Source organism: Scylla paramamosain, chromosome 32, assembly GCF_035594125.1.
Source record: "Scylla paramamosain isolate STU-SP2022 chromosome 32, ASM3559412v1, whole genome shotgun sequence".
Lineage (NCBI taxonomy): Eukaryota > Metazoa > Arthropoda > Malacostraca > Decapoda > Portunidae > Scylla > Scylla paramamosain.
In genome coordinates, this window is record NC_087182.1 from 11,908,639 (window position 1) to 11,914,880 (window position 6,242).

A 6,242-nucleotide genomic window follows, 5' to 3' on the forward strand; every position below is an offset into this window, starting at 1 on the left:
ATGAGCACCACCATCATCATGACCACCACGACCACCACCACCACCATTGCGGCCTGAATGCGACATGTAATCCTGTACATAATTAAATCTTTTATGGCGGTGCAAAATCCAGACATGTCATGAGGTTTCCCTGATGCAGTATATCACAACCTCTAGTTCGGCGGCGCCATCATCCACTGGGAAACCTTTGTCATGAAACCTTTTCAGTATTATAGTGCATTCGTTGTTCTTTCTCAGACTGTAAAGGAGAAGCATAATATTATGTTTTTTTTTTTTTTTTTTTTTTGTTTTCCGGGATCACAAAACGGTACACTATACCTACCCTTAATATTTTAAGGATACATTTGTTTATGTTATTATAAAGGAGGTGGTTTGGAAGAAAGATACAGTAAGAGAAAAATCGTAACACACACACACACACACACACACACACACACACACACACACACACACACACATGAACAGAACGTGTTACTACGGTGGAAAATATTTTCTAACACTGGTAGGCGTTTTAGCAATCAGGACTAGTTAGTGTGGTTTCTTTCTTTTTTTTTCATCCATGGCTCAGAATCCTTGCTAGACTACTCGTATTACAAGAATCATGAAGACACCCTCGAAAACTTAATAAACTTCCATCAGAGTCTTTTTGAGAGCAAAGTCGAGATAGAATTTAGAAAAACCATTTATGTTTACGATGAAGGAGAGGCGAGAGTGAGTGAGGATGAGGTGTGAACCGGGGTGAGGAGGCACTGCAAAGCTACTACTGATGACTCACCAGAGTCCTCTCTGACTGTTTATTTTTGTGTCTCAGTAACACATGACAGCAGTTCGTGTGTGTGTGTGTGTGTGTGTGTGTGTGTGTGTGTGTGTGTGTGTGTGTGTGTGTGTGTGCTCATACACACACACACACACACACACACACACACACACACACACACACACACACACACACACACACACACACACACACACACACACAACTCTCATTTAAAAAATAGCAACATGGTCTGCCCACAATCTTTAATCTACTACTTTCCTTCAATTTCCTTTCTTTTACTTCTTCTCTCCAAACTCTTCAATATTCTCAATCTTTCTACAAGCAAAGAAAGAAGAAAGAAAGAAAAAAAAAAAACACACACACACACACACACACACAAACACACACGCACAAATCGTGGTAATTGATTAACAAAATAGTGAGGCGCAAGTTTGATTACAAAGACGCCACGTGACATCAAAAGGAGTGACCGAATGGCTACTACTACTAAATGCATGCAGTTTATTTTCCAGAATGAAATTCTGAAGATACTCAAATGAAATAATGTGCCATATTTTCATTATTACCTACGTGGTTAATACAGGAAAAATTAAACGGACACTAGGGAAACAGTCAACGTATATATATATATATATATATATATATATATATATATATATATATATATATATATATATATATATATATATATATATATATATATATATATATATATATATATATATATATATATATATACATATATTATATATATATATATATATATATATATATATATATATATATATATATATATATATATATATATATATATATATATATATATATATATATATATATATATACAGAGAGAGAGAGAGAGAGAGAGAGAGAGAGAGAGAGAGAGAGAGAGAGAGAGAGAGAGAGAGAGAGAGAGAGAGAGAGAGAGAGAGAGAGAGAGAGAGATGTACACCAGGAAAATACATAGGATGCAGGGAAGGCATTCGAGCACACTAGGAAAAAGAAGAAGGAAGTAAATATGAAAATACATGCAACTCTCTCCCTCCTCCACGTGCTGACGAACACGCCGTGCACTTATGACGTCATCACTCCCTTTGAAGAAGCCAAGGTCAAGTTATGCAGTGACGTCATGAATTTATAGTGACGTCATGGAAGAGAAACCGTGTGTGTGTGTGTGTGTGTGTGTGTGTGTGTGTGTGTGTGTGTGTAGAAGCCCCAGGAAAACCCGAAGACAAAGGACGCCTTCACATTAAGGCTTCGATACCTCCTCTTCCTCCTCCTCCCGTTCTTTTCTAAGGTGCGCTCACTAACCCATATATATTTTTTCACCGTTGTTGTTGTTGTTGTTGTTGGTGGTGGTGGTGGTGGTGGTGCAGCTGGTGCTAATGATTGTGCTACTGTTGGTACTTTTATGCACTACTAATTTTATAAGTAAAGGGGCACTACTATTACTACTGGTAGTAGTAGTAGTAGTAGTAGTAGTAGTAGTAGTACTGGTGGTACTACTACTACTTTTTTTTTTTTATGTAGGAAGGATACTGGCCAAGGGCAACAAAAATCTAATAAAAAAAATGCCCACTGAAATGCCAGTCCCATAAAAGGGCCAAAGCAATGGTCAAAAATTGGTGGATAAGTGTCTTGAAACCTCCCTCTTGAAGGAATTCAAGTCATAGGAAGGTGGAAATACAGAAGAAGGCAGGGAGTTCCAGAGTTTACCAGAGAAAGGGATGAATGATTGAGAATACTGGTTAACTCTTGCGTTTGAGAGGTGGACAGAATAGGGGTGAGAGAAAGAAGAAAGTCTTGTGCAGCGAGGCCACGGAAGGAGGGGAGGCATACAGTTAGCAAGATCAGAAGAGCAGTTGGCATGAAAATAGCGGTAGAAGACAGCTAGATATGCAACATTGCGGCGGTGAGAGAGGGGCTGAAGACAGTCAGTTAGAGGAGAGGAGTTGATGAGACGAAAAGCTTTTGATTCCACCCTGTCTAGAAGAGCAGTATGAGTGGAACCCCCCCAGACATGTGAAGCATACTCCATACATGGACGGATAAGGCCCTTGTACAGAGTTAGCAGCTAGGGGGGTGAGAAAAACTGGCGGAGACGTCTCAGAACACCTAACTTCATTGAAGCTGTTTTAGCTAGAGATGAGATGTGAAGTTTCCAGTTCAGATTATAAGTAAAGGACAGACCGAGGATGTTCAGTGTAGAAGAGGGGGACAGTTGAGTATCATTGAAGAAGAGGGGATAGTTGTCTGGATGATTGTGTCGAGTTGATAGATGGAGGAATTGAGTTTTTGAGGCATTGAACAATACCAAGTTTGACCTGCCCCAATCAGAAATTTTAGAAAGATCAGAAGTCAGGCGTTCTGTGGCTTCCCTGCGTGATATGTTTACCTCCTGAAGGGTTGGACGTCTATGAAAAGACGTGGAAAAGTGCAGGGTGGTATCATCAGCACAGGAGTGGATAGGACAAGAAGTTTGGTTTAGAAGATCATTAATGAATAATAAGAAGAGAGTGGGTGACAGGACAGAACCCTGAGGAACACCACTGTTAATAGATTTAGGAGAAGAACAGTGACCGTCTACCACAGCAGCAATAGAACGGTCAGAAAGGAAACTTGAGATGAAGTTACAGAGAGAAGGATAGAAACCGTAGGAGGGTAGTTTGGAAATCAAAGCTTTGTGCCAGACTCTATCAAAGGCTTTTGATATGTCCAACTACTACTACTACTACTACTACTACTACTACTACTGGTAGTAGTAGTAGTAGTAGTAGTAGGAGGAGGAGGAGGAGGAGGCAGTAGACACCTGCCGAAACGATAATTTCTCCCAGTGAGGTTTAAAGCACTGTTCAGGGGGTGCTGTGAACTTATCATTAAACCCAGCTGTGACCTCACTGAACGTTTCTCTTTGTGTCTCACAACACAAGGGGGCAGTCACAGCCTGCCCTCTAGAGACAACTCTCTTCCTCCACACAAAACTACAAGCACCTAATAACACACACACCCTTCACTTAAAAATTTTAAAATCATCATGGCGACTCCTACACCAGCCTCGGAGTCCCCATCTGGGGAGGGGATCATAAATGTCCCCAGGTCGGACTGCCTTTCTGTCGACGACCCTAAGTGTCTTGACACCCCCCTCAACTTTTTCTTCATTAACTTCTGCAACATTCGCGGTCTAAGATCTAATTTTCAATCTGTAGAACACCACCTCTCCTCTTCTAAACCTCATCTTCTTTTCCTCACTGAAACTCAGGTGTCTGAGGCAACAGACAGTAGCCCCTTTTCTGTTCCCTCCTACTTTCTCTATCCTCATTTTCGATCCAAAGCTGGATGCTGCGTTTATGTGCGCAATGACAACTTGCTCTCGTGCCCACGCTCTTGAATCTTCCGAGTTTTCCCCCATCTGGCTACGACTACAGAGTCACTCTCATACTAAATTTATCTGTGCTGTATACCTCTCACCTAAATCCTCTGATTATAAGAAATTCTTTGACTACTTAACTTCCAAAGTGGAGAACATTCTGACCCTCTTCCCTTTTGCAGAGATCTCCATTCTTGGAGACTTCAATGTTCACCACCAGCTTTGGCTTTCCTCTCCCTTCACTGACCATCCTGGTGAACTAACCTACAACTTTGCTATCCTCCATGACCTAGAGCAATTGGTGCAACACCCTACTCGTATTCCTGACCGTCTTGGAGATACGCCCAACATTCTTGACCTTTTCCTGACCTCTAATCCTTCTGCTTATGTTGTCACCCTTTCTTCTCCGTTGGGCTCCTCCGATCACAATCTCATATCTTTATCTTGTCCTATCACTCCAATCACTCCTCAGGATCCCCCTAAGCGAAGGTGCCTCTGGCGTTTTGCCTCTGCTAGTTGGGGGGACCTGAGGAGGTATTTTGCTGATTTTCCTTGGCATGACTACTGCTTCCGTGTCAGAGACCCGTCTTTGTGTGCTGAGCGCATAACAGAGGTGATAGTGTCTGGCATGGAGGCATACATTCCTCACTCTTTTCTCGTCCTAAACCTTCTAAACCTTGGTTTAACACAGCTTGTTCTCGTGCTATACATGATAGAGAGGTGGCCCACAAAAGGTACTTAAGCCTTCCATCACCAGAATCTCATGCACTTTATATTTCTGCCCGGAACCATGCCAAGTCTGTTCTCCAACTAGCCAAAAACTCCTTCACTAACAGAAAATGTCAAAAACCTTTCAAGATCTAACTCCCCTCGTGATTTCTGGCATCTAGCCAAAAATATCTCCAATAACTTTGCTTCTTCTTCTTTCCCTCCTCTATTTCAACCAGATGGCACCACTGCTATCACATCTATTTCTAAAGCTGAACTCTTTGCTCAGACCTTTGCTAAAAACTCTACCTTGGACGATTCTGGGCTTGTTCCTCCCTCTCCTCCACCCTCTGACTACTTCATGCCACGTATTAAAATTCTTCGTAATGATGTTTTCCATGCCCTCGCTGGCCTAAACCCTCGGAAGGCTTATGGACCTGATGGGGTCCCTCCTGTTGTTCTCCGAAACTGTGCCTCCGTGCTTGCACCTTGCCTAGTCAAACTCTTTCAGCTCTGTCTGTCAACATCTTCCTTTCCTTCTTGCTGGAAGTATGCCTACATTCAACCTGTTCCTTAAAAGGGTGACCGTTCTAATCCCTCAAACTACCGTCCTATTGCTTTAATTTCCTGCCTATCTAAAGTTTTTGAATCTCTCCTCAACAGGAAGATTCTTAAACATCTATCACTTCTATCTGATCGCCAGTATGGGTTCCGTCAAGGCCGCTCTACTGGTGATCTTCTGGCTTTCCTTACTGAGTCTTGGTCATCCTCTTTTAGAGATTTTGGTGAAACTTTTGCTGTTGCCTTGGACATATCAAAAGCTTTTGATAGAGTCTGGCACAAAGCTTTGATTTCCAAACTACCCTCCTACGGTTTCTATCCTTCTCTCTGTAACTTCATCTCAAGTTTCCTTTCTGACCGTTCTATTGCTGCTGTGGTAGACGGTCACTGTTCTTCTCCTAAATCTATTAACAGTGGTGTTCCTCAGGGTTCTGTCCTGTCACCCATTCTCTTCTTATTATTCATTAATGATCTTCTAAACCAAACTTCTTGTCCTAACCACTCCTACGCTGATGATACCACCCTGCACTTTTCCACGTCTTTTCATAGACGTCCAACCCTTCAGGAGGTAAACATTTCACGCAGGGAAGTCACAGAACGCCTGACTTCTGATCTTTCTAAAATTTCTGATTGGGGCAGAGCAAACTTGGTATTGTTTAATGCCTCAAAAACTCAATTCCTCCATCTATCAACTCGACACAACCTTCCAGACAACTATCCCCTCTTCTTCAATGACACTCAACTGTCCCCTTCTTCTACACTGAACATCCTCGGTCTATCCTTTACTTATAATCTGAACTGGAAACTTCACATCTCATCTCTAGCTAA